General features: G+C 41.5%; 1 non-coding gene and 1 pseudogene across 1 annotated transcript; both read left to right on the top strand.

The window, feature by feature from the left end:
* The first annotated feature begins 5,005 nt into the window (after positions 1 to 5,005).
* Positions 5,006 to 15,704, top strand: LOC101662873 (annotated as a pseudogene).
* On the top strand, positions 12,222 to 12,328 carry LOC115871659. Its single transcript, XR_004047390.1, has one exon. It is a non-coding gene; the product is annotated as a U6 spliceosomal RNA (small nuclear RNA).
* Positions 15,705 to 16,430: the final 726 nt, after the last annotated feature.

The raw sequence follows: 16,430 nt of genomic DNA, 5'->3' as shown, positions 1-16,430 counted from the left end.
CCTGTTGGCTGAGATCAACAAAATCCAGAGGGAGATGGGGAGCCTATTGGTATGGTGAATGCACCCCCTAAATAATAAATCATTTCTGAAGGCAGAGAGTAGAATGAAGAAGAGTAAAACTTGTATTTAGAGGGACAAATGAGATAGATTTGGTACAGGAACTAATAGAAATCTGCATATTAAAGAGTAAAACTCTGGGTCCTTTTCTCAACCACTTTCCTAGAATACTGGCAGGATTCTGCTCCATGAAACTTAATACTGCCAGAAGAAAGATGATGACGACAGAAATCTTAAAGTGAAAAAGCTCACTTACTGTCCAATCACCTTTCAACACATTCCTCAGTAGAAAAGCTGGTCCAAGTAGAAACAATGTCAAATTATTTTTTTAGTATCTTTGTCTTAAATATGACCGTGTAATAATGAAAGCATATTAGGTGGATCATGGATGAAACAATCATACAGGGGGGAAGAATTTAGGAGATTTAGAGATGACATGGGGAGTACAAAAAAGAAATGAAAATGTTAATGTTAATTTGAAGGGTTAAAAAATAAAAAGAAATAACTTTTTTGAGAAGAAAAGGATATCAAAAGATGTTAAACTAATCCAGAAAGTTAAAAATGTCACTGATAAAGTACCCGAAAAAAATATTTTGGAAGAAATTACTCATGAGACAATATCCCAGGATGGAAAGTCTTGAATCTCAGTGCTGGAAGAGATCCCATGTTCAGCATGACTGGGCTGGTGGGAATCATTACCAAAGAACATCGTTGCAAAATTTCAATACACTAATAATGTGCACATTGACCAAATATTTAAGTTGTCAACTATTTCACTTTACTTGGATCCACAGTCTAAGTCCATGGAAACAGCAGTCAAGAAATCGAATGCTGTCTTGTATTGGACAAATACAATGACAAACACCTCTTTGTCATGTTAAAAAGCAAAGATGTCACTTTGAATACCAAAGTAAGCCTCCTTCAAATCTGGGTCTTTTCAGCCACCAAAAGCTGGAAAATGAGTAAAGGAAGAAAACTCAGTGCTTTTGAATCATAAGGTTGCCAAAGAATAGTAAATAGCGCAGAATAACAACCAAGTCTGTCATTACCTTCACTGACTCATAATGACGATATAGGTCAGGGTAGAACTTCCCGTGGGTTTTCAAAACTGTAACTCTTTACAGTAGACAACCTCATCTTCATCCCGAGGAGGGGTTTTGAACCTCCAGTCTTCTTGTTAGCAGCCCAATGCTTACCCACTGTGGCATGACAGCTCCTTGATTCCCAGTTCTGTGTTCGCAGACCTCATGTTGGTCACTAGAAATTGGCAGTGATAAAAGGACATCATGGAAATGAGCAAATACAATGAGTCCTGGAGAACTCGAATGGTAAATGTTTGTCTGCACTCCACAGCCCATGCCACCTTTGTTTTTTATGCACAATAAGCTTTAAGGAGTTGGTTGGAGCCAGCTCCAGCAAGTGGGTATAGGATGGAGGTGGGTGGGGCAAGTTGGGTTCATCCTTCCTCACCTGAGATATTTTCAATCTTCCTGCTATACCCTCCCAAAGCACAGTTCCTCATGTCAGCCTAATATCATCACTCCTTTGCCCTAGTCATTCTCTACAATGGAAAACATAAGAAGTAATAATAATCCTGCTATTGTAGTATGCCATTTAAAAGGATCCAATCGCTATTACATTGTTTGTACTCTGTATGCATATTCTTCTACTTAAAGATATTTTGTAAATTTAGCTTCCTTCATTTAATGAAACACTAGGGGCTATTTTATTAAATATTTTGATTCAAGTAAAGATAGTGATAATATTTTACTAAAAAAAATGTCACAGGTTGCAGAGGAGCATGTAGTGAATGGTCTCTGTTTTGTAAACTAAGGGGGAGTCCGGGTTAGGCATTGAGCTGTTAAGTGCAAGGTCCGAACTCAAAACCACCCGAGTCAACAGAGGCAGTTCTACCCTGTCCTATAGGGGCCCTATGAGTCAGCCTGAATGAGGGCAGTGAGTTTGCTTGTGGGTTTATAAGCCTAGGTAGATAGAGGTAACTTGAGAAACATCAGATGCAGCATCCCACACATGGACAATGATGCTCTTCGTATGACTGTCTCTCTTAGCATAACCATTAGAATAGCGATAGAGAGGGACCTGGGGATGTATTAGGAGGAAAGAACTCTTTCGATGAGAAGCAGAAAAGGAAGAACACGTGGCTGCCACACAGCCGTGATAGCTACCAGAACGGCTCCGGCACAATGGAAAACTTGTCATTACGTCGGACAGTGTAAGACATGACAGAATAATAATACTTTGTAAATTATCAAGGGTTCGTGTGGGAGGGGGGTGGGGAGGGAGGGGAAAAATGAGCAGCTGATACCAAGGGCTCAAGTAGAAGGCAAATGTTTTGAGAATGATGATGGCAACAAATGCACAAATGTGCTCAACACAATGGATGGATGGATGGATTGTGCTAAGAGTGGTACGAGCCCCCAATAAAATGATTTTTTTTAAAAAAAGGAAAATTTGTCATTGTAGAAAATTCCCTGCATATATGAAATAGAATGTAGCATGATAACCCCTGTGTGTTCATAACTTCAACAATGATCACCTTATGCACAATCTTGTTCCATCTTTAATCATGTCAGTTTCCACTACTCTGTACTAAATCATGCTCAAGGAAGTCCCAGACATCATATAATTTGATTGTAAAATGTTCCTTATATATCTCTGAAAGTTACTAGCTCTCTTGAAACACTTCAGTACATTATCACCCGTAAAAATTAACAAGTTACTTAATGCCCAAAAAATCAAGTCACTTTTCCAATTTTCCCTATGTCTCACAACATACATTTTTAAATTTGGTTAAATCAATATCAGAATAAAGCATAGCATATCATCATCTCTTAAATTCCCTCTCTTTAATTCTTGCTTTTCTTGAGATGTATGAGCTTGTGGTCTCAGAGCTTCAGCTGCAAACAATACAACAACGTTTCTATGGAAAAAAAGCAAGACCTGAATAGGTTCCTTTTGAATAGCTTAAAAAAATAAAGAATTGAGGATTTATTATAATTGTTATTTTTCTAATACATATTATTGAATATAGCAGCTCTATAATGTTGACTGTGAAAATATTAACATCAGTCTATCAATTATATTGAGCTCCTAATTAAATAATTCTTAGCCCCAAAGTTAAGCTATTAGGATGAAGATTAGCATTTCACTGGACATCAGGGGGAAACAGGACAGCGAACTAAGGTGTGTCTTTGGGATTTACCCTGAAGTTTAATGAAGACAATAATGCCAAAGTGGATGATCATCAAGAAAAGGGGCAAAAATACCACCCAAGTAGCCAGCCCCTGTTTAACAGGATGTCCACAAAAGAACAGCATTCCTTTTTACTGAGGGTTCTTTATTCTACACTGAACAGGGAGGGGTTAATTCAGAATTTACACATACCGATATCCGGTATGCATAACTTACAAATGTCCACGCCTATCATTTAAACAACTAGCTCATTTGATGTCCCCCAGCACTTTTCCTGCAGAACTGAGTGTCCAGGCGTTATTTCTAAAGGAAAACACTCACAGCCACTTGGTGCAAAGGTTACCCTCAGAAGATGTATGTGTCTTCATTCGTCTTCTTGAAAGGCCTTGTTTCCTTAACTTCATACCATGCTCTTTCCTCCACTTGCTAAATTTGGTCTCAGTCTGTATTAAAGGCTACATTATTGTCTGCTGACTTCCAGGGAAACTGCTAAGCACCAAGAAAGAAAGCACTTAGCTGCTTTTAGTCTTGATCAACGGTTTGGTCCTAAGAGCTTAAAAGGCTCAGAAGGGAGTACGGAAAGGATACAGAAAACCTCTAATAGATCACCACAGGACTTCTGAACTTGTTTATGGAACGACCACCAGTACTGGTGACTGAAAGTTAATACTCATAATTGATGCTCTTGTAATTCTTGATGGGATGTAACAGTATGTATATTTAATGTACACTATCTTTATAAAATTGATGTCGCATCCTATTCTAATGTCCCTGTAAACTACTGCAAGAGAAAAGAAGGAAATGGCATCCTTGTACTTGTTAACCTCTCCCTGGGGCGTGAACCTCTTCCGAGAGGACTTCTCGATCCTATTTTTTTTTCTATATTGGTTTGGAAGCAGCTCCAAGACCAATGGGTTGTATTAAATAAATTGATATTGCATAGACACTCTTAACCCATACAGATAAATCTAATTTACTCACTGTCTGTGGAGTACAAGCAATAAGGCATTGTTTTATTTAGCATGTAGGAGAAGTATCTTCCTTCCTGCTTCACAATCAAGGAAACTGAGTGGGGAGTTGAAGCAACTGCTCAAGGTCATTCAGCGAGTAAGGAATTGGAACAATGATTCAAGCACATAGGTATCCAATTACAAAATCAAAAGCTGCGAAGAACACACTTTATCTTCAGCAGCAACATCACCAAATACCTGGATGTTGACAATTAGCCTAGATTTCACCTTAAAAATCTCAGAGATTATAAACAAGAAGAGAGCAGGTTTGGAACAACATCAGGAAGTGCTTTGGATAACCAATGTGGTGATCATTCCGTATGAATAGGCATAATTCCAGGTTTCTAGGTATTTGGACCAGGAAGAATTCCTTTTTTAAGGGGTCAACGTATCTCAATACTGTACTCATATGTTTTGAAGTAAATAGTTGTTATGCTGTCCAGTTGATTACAATTCTTAGCAACTCTTCATGACAGAGAGGTGAGCACTTCCCTAGGGGGGTCTCCTTCATAGGAGCAAATAACTAGGTCTTTTCCCTGAGAAGCAGCTAGTGGGTTTGAACAGCTGATCTGTGTTTACAGATCGCTCCATCAGACCTCCCGTGAAGTAACTATCAGGACCCATCAGTGACAAGTCAGTAATCTCTGATGTTCAGAGGCTGCTGGTCAAAATGTGAAGACTTCATTGTGGGTTCAGTTTGTCCTGGGAGTAAACTAGGGGGTAACATGGGTAAGTGGCAGGAATTCGTGGCTCCTTCTCACCTCCTTGGCTTTGGTTTTAGCATGCATCCAGAGAGGTTAATAATATACACTTCGCTGAGTGGTTATGAGAACCAAAAGGAAAACCTCTTTACATTTCTTTGTACGGGACTGAAAATATAGTAGATGCTCAACAAGTAGGGGCGTTTAATCTTGACTCTTTAAAACCCAATGCAAGACCACTCGGCGGAGACGTCTGTGATATATCATGCAACAACTCTAAAAATAGGTTTAAGAAGATTATAAGAAGCCCCATAAGCTAGATGTGGAACTAGCTATTTCAATGTTGTTTTTTTTTGAGGTCCTATTTTAGCACAATGGACAAAATAAGATTGTAAGAGGGGATAGATTAATTCTTCTTTTGGAATGTCAAAAATGTTTGGCATCACTAGAATTTCAACCTGTATTTGAAGGTAACAAGAGGAACTATATATGAAGTTGGCATGTTGTCAGAACAGACAAGGTTATGTAATAGAGATGTGTAGAGCTTTTATCCTTCCACTCATTCAAACACTTAAAAGCTGAGACTGTGCCCAGCATACAGCATGCAATGTTCACTGTAGACCAGTTTGAGTAGTGGTGTCAGAATCAGCCTACCTTCTTGTGGGGACAATGCACATCAACGTCAGCCCAAGGTTGGTCTTTGGAGGCCAGACATAGCACCATCCAATCTTTTTTCAGTTCTGACACCAGCCATCTCTTCCACAGCAATCTTTACTTCACTTCTGACCTGGTTTGAATAATCCATTGCAAGGAGCATATAGAACTCCATGACCGTGGTTAAACTAGGTATTTATTAAAGAAGGGATAAGGATCCGGCCCAACAGGCTACAACACAAGATCAAGAAGCATGCAGGCAAAGTACCCTTGCTTAATGCAAGATGGCTCATTCAGCGTTGTTCAGCCATGTAGGTCTGCTCTCCACTGGGCAGACCTCCTCTTTGTCCCCTGAGGACAGCCTCCTCTTGGCCCTGCCATTAGTCACCACCAATGTTGCTACTGGGCTCCTTCTTCTAGGCTGGTTGCCACCGGTACTGACAATGAGCACCTTCTGGGCTCTTTGCTGGCTCCAGTGTGACAGCCTTTGACTTGTGCTCCAGCGCTCTTGGGAGGCTCCTTTCCATCTCACGCCCTCTCTGCCTCTTCTCGCTTCTTTCTTTCTTCTGCTTTTCCTGCTTCTTTGTGTGAAACCTCTGTAGGGTAGGCAGCTTTTCTCTATACTACCTTGCCAATTTCAAGACAAGACTTCCCACCAGGGCCACAGACTAACCACTCCTCTCTCAGCGGGCCAAAGATATTACATTTGAGTAGTAAGTTATATTTACTTTATTTGCATAATTCTACTTAGACCAATCCCTATGAGATGCATACCGATCATAGGCCAGGCTGCAGCCCCAGTACCAGGCAAAAAAGTATCAAATCTTAAGTTGTTGATAGCCTACCCAGGAAATACCAATCAACCTGGACAGGAGTAATAAATCCTCTGGGGGTAGAAAATTTAAGGGCAAAGGTAATCCCTTAAGGTTTAGGGGTAGACCTCTCAAAACATTTCTCCAAAGAAGCCAGGCAAAGACCACATAAACACTCATCTCCCCACAGCCACAAAAATGTAAGACTTGGTATCTACTTCCAAGAACTTACGGTGTAGTGAATGAAAGAGTAAATGATCAACGACACTTTGTATTTTTGTTCTGAAATCCTTTATCACTAAGTGTTTTTGAAAATTATTAATAAAATGCTTAGCCAGACTTGAAAAAATGGACTTTGAGGACATAACTAACTCAGACCAGTAATAAGATATGCTGGCATCATTTTCTTTCTCTCAAAGTAATTTACATCACCAAGGGGAGGGGGGAATCACCTTATAAAGATCTACCTTCTTTTTTTCTCCACCATTTACAAAATTATGATATCAGTTCAGGTCAACCTTTGAGCTTCAGTTGCATGTAGTAGTTATAGAAACACAAGCAAGACACATCTAACGTTAAAGAGGCTATCATTTTAGTAGGGTTATAAAATCATTTATCTGTATAAGTTATGGGGGAAAAACCTCTCCAGGACTTATTGTCAATGAAAACTTACGGAAGAAAAATAATAGAAAGCAAAGTAGAATTTATTAAATTGCTCTTTTAGTGTACCTGCAGAATCATTTCAGTCCTAATTTCCTCAGGCAGACAAGAAAACCAAATTAAGTCTTAGATTTATTGCCGGCTTTGGGCATCTTGACATGCTACTGTGTAAAGTTAAGTCTCTGTTTCCTTGGACCTGTCAGACAGAAGCATCTTGCATTTCTCACTAAGAAAATTTCTAAAGAAAGAGACAAAGGCCATTAAGTCAATAAACAAATTGGAATGGCTTAAATACACCTGGCATAGTTCCACAATAAGAGCACTCCCTCTCATTGCAGACTAGATTATATTTTTGAAAGCCCAGTTCTATCTTGTTTTCAGGAGACACATAGAAAACATAGGTTCATAGAAATAAAAGAACAACCATAGAAGAGCTATATAAGGCAAGTACCACACAAAGAAAAGCTGGTAGCATATAAAGACCAGATCAAATAGAGAGTAAGAAAAACAAAGATAAGGATGGACAGTATTATAGTAAAAGGAACAATACACTAAAGAAATATGGCATTCATGAACATTTATGAAGCTAATAATAAAAGCAAGCAAGCGCCAATATTATTAGAAGTCAAAAGAGGCGATTTTAAAGATAGAAATACACTATCTTACTGTTGCTGTTAGGTCCCTTTTCTAGGGACTTGTCCCTCCTGATAACGTGTCTGAAATATGTGAGACCAAGTCTTCTCGTTCTTACTTACAAAGAGCAACCCAACTCCACTGTTGTTGTTATTGTTAGGTGCCCTTGAGTCAGTTCTGACTCGTAGCAACTCTCTGTACAACAGAAGGAAACACTGCCTGGCCCTGTGCCAGCCTCACACTTGTCCTTATGTTTGAGCTCACCAGTGCAGCCACTGGGTCGATCCATCTTGACAAAGGTCTTCTTCTTTTTCACTGCCCTACTACTTTACCAAGCATGATGTCCTTCTCCAGAGACTGGTCTCTTCTGAATAGCATGTCCAAAGTACATGAGATGAAATCTCACCATCCTTGCCTTTAGGGAGTATTCTGGTTGTACTTCTTCCAAAACAGATTTGTTTGTTTGTTTGTTTGGTAGTCCATGGTATTTTTAATATTCTTCGACAACAACTTCATTCAAATGCATCGATTCTTCTTTGGTCTTCCTTACTCATTGCCCAGCTTTCACATTGATACCACAGTTTGATGAGGTTCCTCGTAATCTTCAATGCAATAACTTTGTTCTTTAACACTTTAAAGACATCTTGGGGGAGGAAGCACTAGAACTGAGTAATTCTGTATATTCAACTCATTTTAAAAGCAATTTAACAATGGAAGTGCATGATATATGAATACTATATCAAGAAAAACCGCAAGAAAAGATAGAAACCAAACTAGATCAATGTTTACATAATCTGTTGTCAATTTGAGACTTAAGAGTGAAGGGGTGGTCCCTAGGGGATGGACAACAGAAAAGTGGGTGAGGGGAGACATTGGACAGTGTAAGACATGACAAAATAATAATAATTTATAAATTATCAAGGGTTCCTGAGGGTGGGGGAAGTGGAGAGGGAAGGAGAAAAATGAGGAGCTGATACAAAAGGCTCAAGTAGAAAGCAAATGTTTTGAGAATGATGATGGCAACAAATGTACAAATGTGCTTGACACAATGATGTATGTATGGATGGATTGTGATAAGAGTTGAACGAGCCCCCAATAAAATGATTTAAAACAAAAACAAAAACAGTGAAGGGTTGGAGTTTAGCCTGTCAATCAGGTTGCAGCTTGATGACCACATTTGGAGGTTCCAAGAAGATAAATAGATCGCTGGAGGTGGGACACACGCTCATTCCCTGTGAGACATTACTGACGATGAGCCTGATGGAGCTACGCTGATGCAGCCAGAGCCCTGGAGCTGGAGGAGCCACCTGGAGACCCGTGCCAGCACAACAGTGCCTCTACCGCCACTGAATTCACAAGACTTTCCACCCGCTGGCCTATGATCTTCCAGCATTTGGTGCCCTTGCATGTGTTTCATGAGTCTGAAGAGGAATGTATAGCTTGGTATTGGATATATCAGCTAATATTGGACTTATGGACTTGGTCTGGATTGAGCTGGGATGTTTTCTTAATATACAATTTCTCTTTGATATAAAACTCTCTCACACACATATGTGTGTCTCTGGATTTGTTTCACTAGTCAACCCAGTCTAACACATTTACCATAGGTGAAAGAGAAAGAGTTTTTGCATAAGGGGCATTGAGTTTATGTTAATGGTGGTAAAATAATTTGGAAAAGGATATCAGTAATGGTTGGATAACCCATAGAGTATAATTTGTAGAATTGGAGAATGTTCTGTTGTGTATATTTTTGTCACAATTAGAAAAATACATGAATAACAGTGACTACATGGAAGAAGGAAATGTTCTAGAATTGAATATGGTGACCACTGTGCAACTCTTCTTGCCACGATTGAATGATTGAGTTGTATGGCATGTGGGTGAAGTGCTAATAAAACTATTTTTTTAAAAAGAGATCAGGTTGTTAATGAATCTTCCTTCAATCCTGATGCTGTGTTCTTTTTCATATAGTCCAGTCTTGGAAGATTTGTTCAACAGACAGACTAAGTACAGTGAAAGGATAAAGGTGTAACATAACTTTCCTGATTTTAAACCATTCCCTTGTTCTGCTTGAGCAACTGCCCTTGATCTATGTACAGGTTTCATATGAGCATAATTAAGTGTTATGCAATTCCCTTCATCAGATTGTTATTCAATATTGTAACTCAAGATTTGAATTCTTTCTTCAGATGGTTTAGCTTAAGAAATGCCAACAGAATTTTTCTCTTTTGGTTTACTAATTCCAAGACTTTGTACATTCGTTATAATGCTTTACTTTGTCCTCCTGAACCAGCATTTGAAATCTGTTCAGCTATTTGCCTCTTCATTCATTCCTTTCATTTTGGTTACTACATACTTAAGAGCAAGTTGCAGAGTCTCTTCTTAGATCGATTTTAGTCTTTTTGTCCCTTTCCTTTTAATGACTTCTTGTTTCCTTCATCTATGATGTTCTTGATATCATCCACAAAATTGTCTTTGATCATTAGTGTGTCATTGCATCTAATCTACTCTAGAAATGGTCTCTAAATTCTAATGGGATTTTATTCAGACGTCTTTTGGCTCTCATGGACTTAATTTTATGCAGCTGAAATGTGGCATAGCAGGTTATGTGTTGGGCTGCTAATCACAAGGTCAGCAGTTCAAAGCCACCAGCAGCTCTGTGAGAGAAAGATGATGCTTTCTAGTCCCATAAAGATTTACAGTCTCAGAAACCCATAGGGTCAGTTCTACTCTATGCTATGAGTTGGAATCGGCTTGATGGCAGTGAGTGCTTTGTTTTGCTTTTTTTAATCTCTAGACAACTTGACTTCAGTCACAACTTCAGCTTCAGTTACCATAGTACAACACCATGACAGGTGAGTGGCACAAAATAGAAGAAGCAATGATCGTAATTGCATCTTTAAGTTCCGGAGAACCTGAGGCACGTGCACTCCAGAATACAATAACCTATTTTTTTGTTGATGTTTCATTTCGTATCTTCATGACATCAGTGTAAGGAAAGCACAATGTAAGGACTGCCTGTACGCTTGCGTATGTGCTTCTTTAACCCCGAGAAAGGCGGTCAGCTGCTGACCTCCACACCCACCTTCTAAGTCCCACAGCGTACCCCTGCGGCCCCAGAGCACTGACTTACAAGAGAAACAGTGCTTATTTGTATATTCATATCTTGGCATCAAAAAATATATGCTTATTTGTATATCACTATGCTTATTTGCATATTTATCTCTTGGCATCAAAAAGATTTATTCATAAAAAGAACTTTTTTTTTTCCCCCAGGATTGGCTATGACTAATATGGAAAGATCAAATGCATTATTAAAGCACTGACATTTTTCCCCTGCAGATGTGGAATCGACTTTTAACATTGAACAAACCCATTGGCAACACCTAACAAAATTCTGAAAGCATCAAGTGGAATTCGTCAGGATTTTATATTTTTACATGAAATAAGCCTGATGCAAGCAAGAGTTGGAATCAAGTCAATGGCAGTGAGCTTTTGGAAGAATATTTTTTATTTCTCTAATCATTTTATTGGGAGCTCTTACAGACATATCATTCCATAGTGCAATCAGTATTGTACAATTGCTACCACATCAGTTTCAAAACATTTCTTTTTCTTGGATATCAGCTCCTTTTGGTTCCCTCCCTCCCCCACCATCTCCCCTAGGAACTTTTCTTCCTCTTCTTCTTCTTTTTTTTGTGCCATATCATACACAATCTAATATATTCATTCACAAACAATTATCATATTCAGTCCCATCAAGTGGAGTTGAACAATCATCAATGCTATCAGCCCCCTTCCTCCCCTTTTGCCCTCTCTTCCCATACCCTCAGGGAACCATTACTCCTGCTACTGTTTCTGAGGGGTTATCTATCTTGACTTCTATGTACCAAATGATCTTAAATATGCATCGACTCAATGGCTGTGAGTTTTGAGTGAGTGTTCGGCTGGGTTGTCTAGAGAAACAAACCAGTGACACTCAACTATATACAAGGAAGAACTTTATATCAAGAAGCAGTCAAATTCAAGTCCATAGATTGATGCTAGCTGGGCACTTTTCATACTCAGGGCCAAGACACAGAAAGTGAAGCAGGAAGTGGTGGTGGGGGTGTGTGTCACAGGCCATTATGTGCAGAGTCTCGTGGATCCAAGGTCCGTGGAAGCATAGCAGGGCTCTAAGCTCTAAGTGGGTGGCAGTGGGGGTGGTGGAGGGTGTTTCTTGATGGTGCCACTTCTGGAGTTAGGCACAGAGCCTCACTGAAGTTCCAGCAAGGAGGATGGCTAAGAGGCAAAAGCAGAGTCCCTCTCTCATACAAAAAGCCACATCTCCAAGGAGGTGTTACCAGCTCCCACTTGACTGGTTTGATTCCACCCCTAGCCAGGAGTGTCTAACTGACATAAAGTCATCCAACTCCCACAGTAACAGAAATAAAAGAGACCTTAGAAAGGCATGACATTAATATTTAAACTGTCTCCATGTTGTGCTCACTTCGGCAGCACATATACTAAAGGTGGAACAATACAGAGAGGATTAGCACGGCTCCTGATCAAGGCTGACATGCGAATTCGTGAAGCGTTCCATATATTTTTTTTTCTGTTTTAGGGGAAGGCAGGCCTGTTATGAGATGCCCTAGCCCTGGAGGATGTTGGGAAGGGAGGTAACATTCTCCAAGGCTCCATGGAGAGAAGGTCTTGCAGGAATGGGGAAAGAGGCAGGGTCCAGGGCTGAAGCTCTCTGGGAGCCTGTGTCTGTCCCACCCCTCCATGTGGACTCATAGTGTTGACCCCCAGGACCAGGATTTGAGTGGTCCCTGTGACTGGGGCCCTGGGCACCCTGCTGTCTGAGGCCGGTGCTGAGAATGTGGTTCTGCAGGCTTACCCTCTAGCTCGGCTTTCCAGGACCCTCTCTGAGCTAATTTTCCCTCTCTCACAGAGCGGAAAGGCTCTAGGTGGAGGGGTGCCCAAATGAGGAGCTGAGGAGCCAGGAGAGGGACCCTGCCAGGACTGCCTGCAAACAGAGAATGCGAAGCCCATCTCTACCGGCAATGGCCACTTTCCACATACTTGTCCTATCTCATCCCCTCGGGCGGCGCAGGAGAAGGCTCTTCAAAGCAGAAGAGGGTCTGAGGGAGGACCCAGCCCCTCATCTCCCGGCACATTGCCCATCAGTCAGTCGCTGGTTCTCCAGTTCTGGTCTTCTCTAGGATGGTTTGTTCCAGGAGCAGGATACGGTTGCCAGCAGCACCCTACTCCCTCTTTCCCAGTGTCCTGTGGCCAGTCAGAAGCCAATGGAAGCCCTCTTTGGGGTGGGTGGGGAGCAGCAACTAGTACCCAACCCTTGAGAGGGCCAAGAGTCTAAGATGTTTGGTGGCAGAAATAAAAATGGAGCATTTAATAAAAAATAAGTAAAATAAACTGTCTACATGGTGTTGGTAGCTGCCATCAAGTTGGCTTCAACTCCCGGTAACCCTACTTAAAATATAAAATATATATATATGAAACTTTGCCTGGTTCGGCACCATCTTCATAATCATTGGAGTGTTTGTGTCCATTGCTACAGTTGTTCCGACCGAGGATATTCATCTTCCAGCACTATACTGGACAGCACTGTGCTGTGGTCCATAGATGTTTCCTTGGCTAATCTTCAGAATAGATGGTCAGGTCTTTATTTCTATTATAGCAGCCTATAAGCACACTGGTCCTGTGTCGCTCCTCAGGATCATTCCTACGTTTTAACCCCCTGCTGTAGCCATACGTCAGTTTATCTTCCTTTTTCCCTGACCTTCTACTTTACCAAGCATGATGTCCTTCTTCTGGGACTGGTCTCTCGGGCTAACACATCCAAAGTCCGGGAGATGAAGTCTCACCATCTTCGCTTCTAAGGAGCTTTCGACTGAGACCGATGGGCTCATTCTTCGGGCAGCCCATGTGATAGGCAATATTCTTCACCAACACTGTTCAGAGGCATCGATCCTTTTTCAATCTTCTTTATTCATTGTGCAGTTTTGCATACGCATATGAGGCCATTGGGTTAGGGGCACCTTCATCCTCAAAGTGACAACTTTGCTTTTTAACACATTAAAGAGGTTTTTTGTAGCAGATTTTCCCATGCAAAATGTTGTTTGATTTCTTTACTACTGATTCTATGAATATGGATTATAGATGCAAGTAAAGATCAATCCTGACATCAATAATGTCATAATATTGAACATTTTCATTCTCTATTCGTTGGAAGTAAACGTCTAGGCCTTTGTTTCTGGTTTGCCCTACTCTAGAAACTTTGCTGAATAATCTGAATAATCTTACTGGTACTGGAAAGGCCTGTGACATACCTTCCAGCCCCATAGCCATATTCAAGTCACTCCAGTCTGACACGCTGACAGTTGGGTAGTGGCTGCTAAGAGGACTACTTTATTCTTCCTAAAATCTCCAAGGAGAAAAACGTGGCCGTGTTCGGCTATGCTCTAGGCAGTGGATCAAGGAGCCCTGCTGGCACCATTGTTAAGCGCTCAGCTGCTCACTGAACGTTGAGCTGTTTGCCCCACCCCGTGTCTCTGAGAGAAAGGGCTGGCCCGTCCCTGTGGAGATGATAGCCCGTCCTACTCTGTGCATTCAGAGTGACTTCTTTGGAACAATGTCTCCAGAGCTGGACTGCTGGATAATTCAGGGAAGCATGTAAAGACTCGTCAAAACAATGCATCCATTAATTTACATTGCCACCAAGAAGACACGAGAGTCATTTCATCATATCTTTAATAGCCACCCAGCTCTTGTGGTTTGTTTTAGTCTTAACAAGCTTCTCGTAGAATGTGTCCACTAAACTGCTGGCACTTCACAGGAACTGGTGTTTCCATCACTTTTGTCCCATTGGTTTGGAGGGTATAAAACCTGGAGACCTGGAAGTGCTACAGGCAACTCTCTTCAAAAGTCTGACCAAGAGACAGTTTTTTAAAAATTATTTTATTGGGGGCTCATACGATTCTTATCACAGTCCATACCTACATCCATTGTGTCAAGCACATGTGTACATTTGTTGCCCTCATCATTCTCAAAATATTTGCCTTCTACTTTAGCCCTTAATATCAGTTGCTCATTTCCCCCTCCCTCCCCACTTCCCCTCCTTCATGAACCCTTCATAATTCATAAATTATTATAGTTTTGTCATAAGTTACACTGTCCGACGTCTTCCTACACCCTCTTCTCTACTGTCCCTCCCCCAGGGAGGAGGCTATACTTACATTCTTGTAATCGGTTCCCCCCTTCTACCCCACATTTCCTTCACCCTCCAGGCCTCGCCCCTCTCACCACTGGTCCTGAAGGAGTCATCTATCCTGGATTCCCTGCGTTTCCAGTTGCTATCTGTACAATGTACATCCTCTGGTCTACAGTTTTATACAGGAAATTGAAGAGGGGCCTTGAAGCATGGAAATCGTTTCAAGATGTAGGTGAACACTTTGTACGGGGAAAAGCAAAGCATCAAAAAGTATAATTCGCCTCTCCCCTCTCTTCTTCGGCGTTGCCTATGCAGGAGGCAGCCGTCTCTCACCGGCATCATGGCTGCCCTACGACCCCCTGGTGAAAGCCAAAATTGACAAAAAGAGGACCAAGACCTTTATCAGACCTCTATGTCAAGATTAAGTGCAACTGGCACAAGCCCAAAGGCATTGACAACAGGACAACAGGATGCGGAGAAGGTTCCAGGGTCAGATCTTGATGGCCAGCACTGGTGCCAGGTGCAACAAGGAAACCAAGCCCGTGCTGCCCAGTGACACCCTCAGGTTCCTGGTCCATGACGGCCAGGAGCTGGCCATGCTGCTGATGTGCGACAAGTCCTATGGTGCAGAGATCGCTCCCAACACTGCCCCCGAGGATGGCAAAGCCATCAGAGAAAGAGCAGCCCAACTGGCCAGGAGAGTCCCAATCCCAATGCCAGGCTGTGTGCAGCGGAGAAAATGAATGGATGACCCATTTGAGATTTTTTTTTGTGTTAAATAAAACCTGAAATAAATAAAAATGATAATTCATTGCCTATTTCTCTGATTATTCTTTCTCAGAATCTTCTGTAAACATTAGGTACTTTCTAATGGTCTGTCAATAAGTTCACTGACCCTAACCTCTGCTGTGTCCATATGCTGCTAAGGCTGTCTGGTTGGCTTTTCACTTCAGATATTGTACTCAATCTCAAGACACAGTAGAGCCCAACTGTAGTTCCTCCAACATAATACACTGTTCTTGGCCTCAGGGTTGGTTCGTGCTCCTGCTGTCTGTTTCACTTTTGCTCCACCCCACTCCCTGTCTTATCCTGGAAAACCTCTGCTTCCTAAAGGAAGCCTCCCACCCAGCGCCCTTGGAGTCCATTTTGAAAGACCCCATAGGAAAGAGGAGAAGGGTCCCTCAGGTTTGCCATGGCTTTCGATCTCCGTGGATGCAGACTGCCACATCATGCTTTCCTTCTTAGAGAGAGGCGAGTGGGTTAGAAATTCTGGCCCTGGGGTTGGCAACCACGCACTTTATCCCTGTCCCACCAGGGCTTCTCAAGCCCACATGGCTCCCTTCCAATTGCTTAGGTAACAGGCTCCCTTGGGAGTCCCAAAATACCACAGCATAGCTCTAAGCCTTACTACATGGGACTGTGATTCCATTATTTACTGGGTTTCTGGTTCTTCAATTAGATTAAGACTCTTGAGAGT

This window comes from Echinops telfairi, unplaced genomic scaffold (genome assembly GCF_000313985.2).
Source record: "Echinops telfairi isolate 266 unplaced genomic scaffold, ASM31398v2 ScPeMD7_7400;HRSCAF=8409, whole genome shotgun sequence".
Lineage (NCBI taxonomy): Eukaryota > Metazoa > Chordata > Mammalia > Afrosoricida > Tenrecidae > Echinops > Echinops telfairi.
The sequence above is the reverse complement of the archived record's forward strand: the minus strand, read 5'-3'. Positions and strand labels throughout refer to the sequence as shown.